The sequence below is a fragment of the Cimex lectularius genome, unplaced genomic scaffold (assembly GCF_000648675.2).
Source record: "Cimex lectularius strain Harlan isolate CLEC.00 unplaced genomic scaffold, Clec_2.1 scaffold18, whole genome shotgun sequence".
In the NCBI taxonomy this organism is placed as follows: Eukaryota; Metazoa; Arthropoda; class Insecta; order Hemiptera; family Cimicidae; genus Cimex; species Cimex lectularius.
In genome coordinates, this window is record NW_019392764.1 from 489,915 (window position 1) to 501,728 (window position 11,814).

General features: G+C 33.7%; 1 non-coding gene across 1 annotated transcript; it reads left to right on the plus strand.

Moving 5' to 3' along the window:
- The first annotated feature begins 11,634 nt into the window (after positions 1 to 11,634).
- Positions 11,635 to 11,789, plus strand: LOC112127098. Its single transcript, XR_002910400.1, has one exon. It is a non-coding gene; the product is annotated as a 5.8S ribosomal RNA (ribosomal RNA).
- The last annotated feature ends 25 nt before the right edge of the window (positions 11,790 to 11,814 follow it).

The window sequence follows — 11,814 nt, forward strand, 5'->3', positions numbered from 1 at the left end:
AGGAAAACTAGAAAGGTGGAATACATTCGAAAAATATAAATATAAAACTTCAAATAATTTTAAAACCTAACAGGTTAATTAAATAAGCAAATTAATCAATAGTTGACCGGAGATTTTCGTTGGTTCACTAAATTTTGTTCGCCGGAAAAAATAAGGATATTTTGTGAGCAAATAAGTGCAAAATATCAGAAAGAGAAATAGAGAGTGGCAGATAGGGAAAGTAAGAAAGAAATAATAATAATATTCTGCGTTATTTAAACATGCAAAATTTGCATCTAAATTTGAACGTGGAAAAGAGAGACAAATAAATGGAAAGGTAGAGGGATGGCGAGGCAGAGGGAGAGCAAGAGAAAGAGAGAGAGAGCCATAAAAAGGCTAAAAGAGAGCTTTTTATTGCCAGTAGATAATTTAATCTACTTTAAAGTTAACTTAACAAAAAATTGATTAATATTTATGAAAGGTATTGGTTGAGATAAAAAAGTCAGTATCACAAGCGGGATTCGAACCCGGATTTTTTATCTCAACCAATACTTTTCATAAATATTAATTAATTGAAAAATGTTAATTGGCCAATCGGACCACGAACTGTAATAGATTTAATAATTAAACTGACGTATATCTTCCAGAAAGCTCTCCGTGGCCGTTTCATTTGTCGCCGAGAATCGAATAGGTTACACGACATTTGAAAAATGGCAAAAAGGAGGGAAAATTCAAAAGGTGGGGTTTAGATGGGAGGTTTGCCCGAGGGGGTCGAAGTCACGATAGCTCAAGTGGTAGAGCAGCGGCGTATTTAGCCGACGGTCGTGGGTTCGAATCCCGCTCGTGACACTGACTTTTTTATCTCAACCAATACCTTTCATAAATATTAATTAATTGAAAAGTGTTAATTGGTCAATCGGACTACGAACTGGATTTATTAACAAAAAATATTGACACCTGTATGTATAAATAATACTACATAGAAACATTCCCATTTTCCTAAAGGACTGAACAACAAACAATTGAGTATACATTTTTAATTACAGCTCCCAAAAGTTCTGCAAATCTGACTAGAATCTCTAAGGTTGTGATCCCAATGAGAAACCCTGCAGAAGAAAAGTGAAGAATAAATGTGATTAATATTTTGTTTAAATCTCAATTGAATATCCTATAATTTGTTTTAATAAGTGTAAGTAAACATCTTAAATACAATATAAAAATAAGGCGAGGAACTAATAAGAAAAAAATTTGTATTTCACTTTTATAAAAATTTATTAGGCAGGAAAGCAAGATGAAATAGAATGATTCTAAAAAAAGAGGTGTAATAACGGATTTGGGTAGTACCACATACCAATAACATTGGCCACTAAACCAGGAGTTACTTCCATCAGGTTTTAATAATTTAGAAAGAAAACCAGTATACGAACCGATGAATATCTTAAGTTTTTATAAGGTATCTGAGCGTCAATAAACCACGCGAGATTCACAAGTAATTGTGTTATCGAAAAAGGAAATTGTTCTCAATTCTTTCAATACATTTAATATTTTATTTTTGCACATTTTAAATTAAAATTTAGAGTAAAAAAAAAGTTATTGGTTTGGTCTAAATGATGATGAAATTTCACGACCCAAGTTGTTTTCTTCTTAGGGACTTATTTAAACGGATTGCCTGACAAACAAATCAACTTTTTTTCCGTGGTTTCATCAAAATGTCATAAAATAGAAATGTGTAGCAAGATTGGGTGGTTTCAATATGAAACCAGATGATTAAATTGATTACGACTGGAAATCAACTGTCTGATGGCACATATTCACCAGATTTAGATTGTAAACCACAAGAGCGTCGCTTCAATTGAATTGAATTGGAAACAAACATAATTTATCCTAGTAAGTTAACTATGTATTCTTATAAAATAATTAATAACTTTTATTGACAATTCTATATTTAATAATTAATTTTGTAGAGCTGACTTTTGTTAAGCCACTTTTCATCATTGCTTGAATTGTTAGTTTCGTTGTAGTTTGACCTGAAAGCGACACGCCTAACACCCGATAGTGTTCTCCATATTTCAGAACAGATTCTAGAAGCTCTTTGATATGTTAATGCATAGGGAAACAATTACCCCATTCAGTTAAACATGGCTATAATTAGAAGGAAGCCTCACACGTAAGGGGGTATTTGCTGCTCGCAGTTAATTAAAGGTCGGAGAGTTTCTGCCCTTCTTCCTTAGACATTCCGTCAAATTAAGGAGCTCGTTAAGATTTTAATGGCTCATTTGGCACAGGTCAAGAATTAAAGTTTGTTGTCCTGCACGAACAATAAGACAATTTATTCGTTTTTATAACGGTTCTATAACACACCCAAATATGTCTTACGTCTTTTAAATAAATTATTGTTATAGGATGAAAGTTCACGAATATTTCTTACTAATAAATGGTATAATACATTTTTTTAACCTGTGCAGAAATGATATTAAGGTGTCTAAATAATGTTTGTTGATCCAGGTGAAAAGAGTGCTCGTAATTCTGAGATGTGGTCAAGAAGAAAAATGATTAGGTCGCCACGTAGCGCCCTAAAACATGACGCGCCTTTTCTAGCAAAAAAGAGGGCTGAAAAAACTTACTTGGAACTTTTTCATAAAGCTTTTTGAGATTCGAGACGGCCTACAATAAATCTACTGCTCTATAGAAATTCAACTTCGCTCCGCCGTTTTTGTTCTCAGAAAAAAATGAAAGGTCAGATATGAAAAATTATCCGTATCGTTACTACAAAATGATTTATTGATCAACTTCGAAAACTTGACAGATGAACGGCTGCGTGAATGAGAATGCAGCATTAAAAGTAACACCCCATTGGTATACCATTTTTGAACCCCAAATAAAGTTTGATTATTTAACTATGAAATATGATAAATAGTACAGCAGTCTGCGAATGTCCAATGACAGTCCAACTATTATTTATTTTTGTATTTATTATAAATTTCCTAACTGAATATTTCTGGTGGAAAACAAAACTCTCAACTTTTTTTCTTGTTAAATAATAATTTTAATCTACTTTACTACGTAAGACGGTTAATAAATATTCTTCTGTTGAATTTAAATAAATAGTTTGCATTTGCTCGAAGGTAGATTGATTATTTTTGAATTTTGCAAACTCAGTATAAAAAAATTAGAAATTAAGCCTTCTAACGATTGGATAACGTTAGATTTGGATAAAATCCAGATGGGTTATAAATTTTTAAGTCAAACAACGGACATCGGCGAGAAAAAAATAACACCCGGCCTGTACACTAAATTATTTTAGTTATATTATATTTTATTTACGAATACTCTAGACGAAGGTATGGTCTTGAAGAAGAAGAAGAAGAAGAAGAAAGCAAATTTAATTGTTAATGCCAAGCATTCAACCATCAGTGCAAAACTATCTTATATATCTCTACTAACTTAACAGTTAATCTTTTTCTTTCGTTGATTTCATTTGATATTATTCTTATTCTTACAACTTTTTCAATGACTCCAGTCAGTCATTTGAGGGGGTATGACAGTGTCAAAGACATAACATAATTGGAGGAAGGTACAGCCAGCGCGAATTCGCCAAGAGGCATTCGGTTAGCACAGATTGGTTACAATTACCCTTTGATCACGTGCGACCCGGCGCATACCAACTTTTCAAATAGTGACGTAATTTTCTTAGGTAAATATGACGTCTTTTCAACCGAAGATTCTGAAAATATAGTTATTTCCCGATTACTAAAGATATAAATATTCATGAACTATTCGCGTGAGGAAACTATTTCACTGACGGTTACACTTTACTATATCTCATTTGAAGAAATAATGAGATATGCAGGAAAAAACCTCCAGGTGTCAACGTAGTCCTCCAAATCTTGAGCAAAATCTCACTGGCACTCTCAACACGGCACGCAAGGATGGCACAACTACACAGAAGTCAAACACTTTGAGCCCTGAAGATGATCTCAATAAAAGATCGAAACGTTGGCACGATAAAGAAAATATTTTTCTGAAACATACATCACACCCGACCGCATCTCACGATATCTGAATAACTATCGATTAACGGTCACTAATCTCTACACATTTCTACACGTCATTTTTTAGGTTTATCAAATCACTTAAACCCTTCACAAAAGTGAACATTTCAAAAACCATTTAGCAACCCGTCGAGCAATAAACAGGCCACTTTTTGTATAAAAGTTGGTCCAGGGAGGTGTTAGTTCGAAACCAATATTTGTCTTGCCTTGGAAATTCGGCTTCTATAGATCCTAATCGCTTTTACCAAGTTAACCACATATTAGCTACAATTTCTACTCAAACAGAATATTAACAAACAGTCGCATCTGGGTAAATCACAGAATAAATAAATATAAACAGGAAAACAAACGTTTTCCTTTCGTAGGACTCAATCCTACAATAATATTTCAATAAACGATTTTATTAATCGTACTTTGTATTTTACTTTTATAATTCAATAGTCAGTAGAAACGGTAAATATAACAAGAAGTAACATGTAGTCAACTCAAAAAATATTTTCAATGACTAAAAAACCTAACGATTAAACAAAATAACAAGTTTTTTTGTCAAGAACCACGAGGTGACAACACCTTCCGTTCCATTTGAATATTTCTGACTAAAGTACACCATGAAAAACGGGTTTAAAACGGTAATTTACGACCGACTTGAAGCTATTTGTCGGAGTAAGGAAATGCCATATCTCTGAGGAATACAAGAGAACGAGACGAGATGGAAAAGATTAATACTAACCAAGATAGAAACATGACGCATATAAAGTTCCTTTTACCCTCCATATAAATCTGCCAATTATTATCCCATTTCCCTCTTTCATGGTTACACCATGTCTGTTTTATAAAGATAATTTTATTTTTACGCTAAAAAATGTTATTTATAATTTTAAAAGAAGTAAACTAAGGCTGAATTAATTGTTTTTTATATAAGCTGATTTATAATTGATAACTTATAATGTTGATAATTAGTTTTCTTCAATACCTCTCTTTTAACTCTTCTATTAAATTAATTTAGTCATTTGTGTTTAAAATAAAAATGAACCATCATTTGCTAAAATTATCATGAAATTCCTCAAATCCGGAGATAATTTTTCATATACAGAAGGTAAATATATAATTTTATATTATATTTCATGTTTTAGCATCTTATTCAAATAATAAATTAGCATCAAACTTCATGCTCGTTTCAGAAAAAGAATACGGGTAATAACTAAGCTTCCATATTTAAAAAAAAACTCATCCTTTTTTTGTCCTCCCAACACGGTAACACAATCAACAGGCCATTATTTGCCAATTATTTAGTATTAGTCAGACGCCAATTAAACGGCGCAAGTATTGACAGTTCGTGCATTGCCTGAGGGCGTTGCGGGTTTAGTGAACTCTGAGCGCCGTGAATTGTCATTCGGTCTGTTCCAGTACGATTTAAAAAAACAGAAAAGGCATAAGTTATTTAATAAATGAAATGAAACTAATTTTTTCTTGACTTTAGAACTCATAAAATCGACTATTCTTTACATATTATTCTGTCTTTCTACAGTTTATATAAAACATGGAGTGGTATATTACAATAACACCATATAAATTAAATAAAATTGAAATACAAAACAATAAAATAATTACATAACGTTCAATAAAACAATACTGAGGTACATACAGTAAATTATAATATATATTACAAACGTTTAGATTTTTAGATAAAAACTGTCAGAAGCAAAAGAAAATTGTACATCAAAGAAAAAGTTAGTAAATATGTAGTAAGTAGTTAGTTTTAAATGATACTTATGTTGAATAATTCTCACATCTAGAAATTATATACCAGAACATTTTAAAGCGTTCAGTCTAATTAAGATTAGTAAAACAAATAAATTAGTATTTTTGATTAAGCGGCAATCGGTTAAAGGAAAACCATTTTTTTATTGTATTTTATCTATCGAGTGTGAAGGCCTCATTCAGTCCATTCATATATCCAACAAATCATTTTGGATGTTTAATAAAAATAAGATAGGAACCAGTACGGACCCCTGAGTCACTCAACGTTCAATAAACTTATTAGCACTTATAATTTAACTTCTTTTTTTTTTTTTTTTTCTGGAATGATTGCTCTGTTCGGAGTATTTGTCATTCTATCTCCCGAATAAATTTCAAAGTTAATGATGAAAGAAACCTACTACCATTTAAAATAACTCTTTACCATGGTTAAAAACACCGTAGACGTAGTTTACTATTTGCCCCGTTCCATCAACAGACACTAAAAGCCACCAAAAAAAAATTTAAATGCAGTAACTACTTTTTTCTTTTCCTTTCATGTCAAAAACAATTCGAGATGAAACTTTTATGTTACAATCAATTCTAATCGATTAAGTTTCATTTCTCACAACCAACTTCCAAAGAAGACTAAAACCACAATTACCGCAGAGCTTGTTCTGAGTAGTTTGTACCTTTCTTAAAAAAATACCTCTAAAAATATTTTTGAAGTTGGTCCGCACAACTTTTTTATAGGTTGTAACTTGTTTCTATTACAGGTTTAATTTTTCATATTTTCCATACTCACAGTTAAACTAATCTGAGTAAATTAACCTTACCTAAAAACAATTGTATGGTCGGTCTGGAGAAAAACTAAATGAATTTAATATAAATGTAAACAATTTTTAATTAACAATATTTTATTTATTCACCGATGAAATGTCGATATAGAAACAAAAGTTTTTATGTAAAAAGTATTTTATAATTTCAAATATATCTATGGTACCGCAGAAAACATTGAGTGAAGTATTCACCGAATAGGAAATAAATCTGAGTAAATGTATTTCATTTATTTACAGCCAGCAATTTTCAAACCTAATTAGTTGTTGTTATTTAATATTTGTTTTTTAACCGAGATTAAATCCAAGTGCTTATCTTAATAATAATGTTTGAAAGTTGGAATTTTAATGATACGATGTATAAATTATTCCAGAAATACTCAACATATTTGCGGCGTTCTATAACGTTCCATATCTGAAAATAATTTCCTGTCACTCGTATAATACATTCCTGTGTCTCATACAATATACACAAAGTTGTATTTTATGTTTTATATTTTTAAAAATTGAAGATAATTTAAATTCACTTAGAAAATCTACATTAGACTATTCAAGGGGTGCGTCACGTTTTCGTAATAGAAGCTTTACATTTTACGTGTGGTCCATGTTCATACACATAACTGTTATTCCGGACCGTCCGTGATTACGGCGTTTGGTCCTTAACAACGTTCGACGTATCGAAAATTTTTATAAATTTGGTTTCTTTTTTCAAAAGACAAAATCTTCTTAACAAGCTTCACAAAATATAATGCCTATGTTGGTATTATTTTTATCATTTAGATTGTGTAATTAATCATAACATTGTTAACTGAAAGATTTAATTAATAAGAAAGTTTAAATTATCTGCCATTCGTTTGAGATTATAAGAAAGAGAATATCGCTCCACTGTTTTTCATTTGATAAACCGGCAATCAGCCGCAGTATATCTGGCAGTCATTTTTTATAGCAGAAAGCATTGTTGTAAATTTAAATTTGAAAAGAATAAAAATGATCTATTTTATCTGCAACACGGGCGCGGAATTGGACTTCGTGACTATGCATAAGTAACCCTTTATCCCCGTCCTCCGAATTGCTCTAATAGGAAATAAAAGGTCTGTCTGTTTACACAGAGTTCGCACGTCACGTTCTTTGTTGAGAAATGAACAGTTCGGCAAATTATCTCCTAAAAGTTTTCTACAACGCGGCGACAGGGTGAGGGCACACACTTTTCAATCTTTCGCTGTTTTGAAGAATAATTTATCCGCCATTTGTCCCGAAAATTCTCAGTTCTATTTTTAGCATATGTAACAACTTTCCACGGTGTCATACGAGGCTTCATCGAATAAGTCACAGAACCACTATGTCCTCTTTCAATTTACCGAATGATAGTTATACAAGTGGGCCATATAGACCTCATACCAAGTTACTACTTCCACTCTTCATGAAAGACGTACCGGTCTTCGGAAAAGGCAAAATCCAATCTACCGTTATACGGTGTAGCTAAGCAATCTGACCTAAGAGTACTTGTATTTGCTCTCAAAAGCTACCTTTATCCACAACGGGTCGGCTCGTGAAAAAAAGAAGAAACGAAAATTCAAATACGCTTTCCTCTCCTTAGGCGAACAAAAGTCACGGTGCTCCTTATGTAACACTCCAGTTATTGAGGATTATTATTACATCACAACGCATAAAGCAAATTCTACAGAAAGAAAGATTATTTTAAAAAATAACAAAATGAAAATTTCAAAAACGCAACCTTGCTTGACATTGACATTCTATATGTTTCGCTAAATAATATTCATAAATAATTACATGCTTGTGCTATTATGAAGGTAAAATGTTAATTTTATGTTATTCCAGTTGTTCTTCTTTTTGTAAACTTGTAATTGGTCTCCTTGTTCGAAGTATGAAGTACTTGAAGTTTCTTAACTCGGAAAAAACACACAGTTAGAAATTGCTGCAATTATTTAATATAAACCAATGTTTATTAATTCACTAAAGGCAATCTGCATAAAAGATGTTTGAAAAATTTAGGTTTTTCTTGTAACATTATAAAATATGAGCCATGGCTATAAATAGAATGGCATTCAATTGTGATCAATTTTACAGTAGCAATATTCGATATCCAGTTCTATTCTAAAAAACATACAATCAATTACCCTATATTTTACGCTTTGGTAAAATTCTAATATATCTTTACCCTCGTAATAATAATAATAATAATTCAAATAAGTAGTACTATAAAAGTGACAAATTTAAAAAAAGGTCCAGACACTGCATGATCTTTTTAAAAATATATAATAAATACATAAAAACTTTACTAAATATTCATTGATTCATAAACAATAATTATACTAAAATGTGAGAAATCTGGAAAAGGTCCAGGCACTGAACAGTCTGTTGAAAAATAAATCACACTCACATACTTGCATACAATTATTTGTAAAATCCTTTCTTTCGGGATATAATCTGCTGGTGAGATTATGCTGTTGAGTATCGAAAGCCGCTAGAGTATTTCGAAATAACTGATAAGTACAGTCGTTTGATTTCAAGTGACCTGCCGGGAGGTCACACATAGGTCCCAGACTCCTGGTTCATCCAGTCGCCTTTTCATTCATTATTCATTGTACGTTTTGTTCAACACTTGCTCTTTTGTACCTAGAAGGCACTGACGCTGTCTCTTCCCCACCAGCTTACAAATTTGTTTAAGAATTGCAGTAATAATAGCATGACATTTTTAGTTTAGGAGTCGATTTTTAAATCCGCCGAAAAATCTTTTTTTTTTCTTAAAATAAATTAAATGGTTTTTATAATTACATAGATGCCTGAGTAACGGCTACCACATCCAAGGAAGGCAGCAGGCACGCAAATTACCCACTCCCGGAACGGGGAGGTAGTGACAAAAAATAACGATACGGGACTCGATATGAGGCCTCGTAATCGGAATGAGTACACTCTAAATCCTTTAACAAAAATCTATTGGAGGGCAAGTCTGGTGCCAGCAGCCGCGGTAATTCCAGCTCCAATAGCGTATATTNACAAACTCTGGAAAGACCATCCGTCACTCATGGCTCCAAGAGACGACACGAACAAGATGTTTGAATTTAACCAAAAATTCCAAATAAACCTGGGTACCAAAAAAGAATGGGAAAGGGAGGGAAATAACTCCTTTAAAAATGGCACCATCCGCTGGTACACAGATGGATCTAGAACACAAGAAGGTTCGGGGGCAGGAGTATTTGGACCTGGAACCAAATACTCAGAACCCATGGGAAAACACACCAGTATCTTCCAAGCTGAGATTCATGCAATTGAAAGATGTACCCAATTCAATCTAAGCAAAGGGTACAAAAACAAGAATATAGCCATCATGTCAGATAGCTAAGCAGCCATCAAAGCACTAAGCTCAAGTACCAATAGTTCAAGGAAGGTGCTGAACTGCAAAACCAAATTAAACATATTAAGTATGCAGAATAAAGTCAGCCTCTGCTGGGTCCCAGGCCACATGGGAGTAGAAGGCAACGGGAAAGCGGACACCCTTGCAAGGAAAGGGGCTGCCACACCGCTGATAGGACCCGAACCCTTTCGTGGCATAGGAATCCACACTATTAACGAATATCTCAGACAGAAGGACAAAAAGAAAATGAAGGAACAATGGAATTCACTCCTTGGACATAGACAATCCAAGAATCTTCTAACCAATTTTGGCAAGAAAGAAATCACAGAATGTGTCAAAGGAAGCAGGAACAGACTGCGAATCCTTACAGGACACTGTTGATTAAATGGACACCTAAAGAAAATTGGAACAATCCAAGATGGCACATGTAGATTCTGCAAGGAGGCAGAAGAGACACCAACACATTTACTAACAAACTGCGGAGCTACATTAGCCCGCAGGAGGAAATGTTTTGGGATGTGTAATGTGACCATAGAAGAGCTTCAACCACAAAAACCGGGCCTATTAATCAAGTTTCTTGATGAAATAGAACTCACCGATGTGCTTTAGGCAGAGCACAGGGGATACAATAGCTCTTAAAGGGCGCAGTATACTATACCCTGCAATTATATCTACATCTACATCTACAAGGTATTGGTCGAGATAAAAAAGTCAGTGCCATGAGCGGGATTCGAACCCACGACCTTCGGCTAAATACGTCGCTGCTCTACACTTGAGCTATCGTAAGACAGCAACTCTCCGAGTCACGATAGCTCAAGTGGTTAGAGCACCGGCATATTGGGCCAAACGTCGTGGGTTCGAATCCCGCTCATGACACTGACTTTTTTTTTTAATCAAGACCTTACATAAAAAGAATAATTAATTGAAAGAAGTAACTTGGTTAATTAATCACTAAACCATAAATGAATTAATATTTAATAATTAAAAGAAGTATCACTTCACTAACAGCTCCCCGTGGGCACTTCATAAGTTGCTGATTACACGAGATTTGAAAATGGCTAAAAGAGGGAAAATTTGAACGGTTGTAGGTTGAGTTGGAGAGTTGGTGTCCGAGAGGATCGAAATCACGATAGCTCAAATTGTAGAGAAGTAGCGTATTGAGCCAAAGGTCGAGGGTTCGAATCCCGCTCGTGGTACTCGCTCTTTCATTTCAACCAAAACCTTACACAAAAAGATTAATTAATTGAAAGAAGTAATTTGGTCATTCAGACCACTCAATATAATGGATTGAGTACAAGTAGAGGAATAATGAAGACTCCACCACCTTAACTGAGTAACTGGTATACAAATGAGAATGAATGAATTAATAAACGTTTATTAAAAAAATACTTGTACCTTATGTTACATAACATTCATTAAGCAAGGGAAGTGGCGGGGCACTTTTATGTCCTATTTCAAAACTTTTTCTTATCAACGCACCTAGTCATAGTTTGTTACAATTTTTAAGTAATCACACAAGAAAATAGTGGGAAAAATTTTCTTAAGGGTAGGAGTCGAGGTTCCAGACTGGAAACGATAATATTTCTGACACGAAAGTAAATATTTCTGACACGAACATAACTCGTGTGGTAACAATAACACGAGAAGACACGATTACCCCGAGCGGCGGATCACTCGGCTCGTAGGTCGATGAAAGACGCAGCAAAATGCGCGTCGCCATGTAAACTGCAGGACACATGAACATCGACATTTTGAACGCACATTGCGGCCCTGGGATCCAATCCAAGGGCCACGCCTGTCTGAGGGTCGTTTTAACATAAAGGCCGAAAGCCTT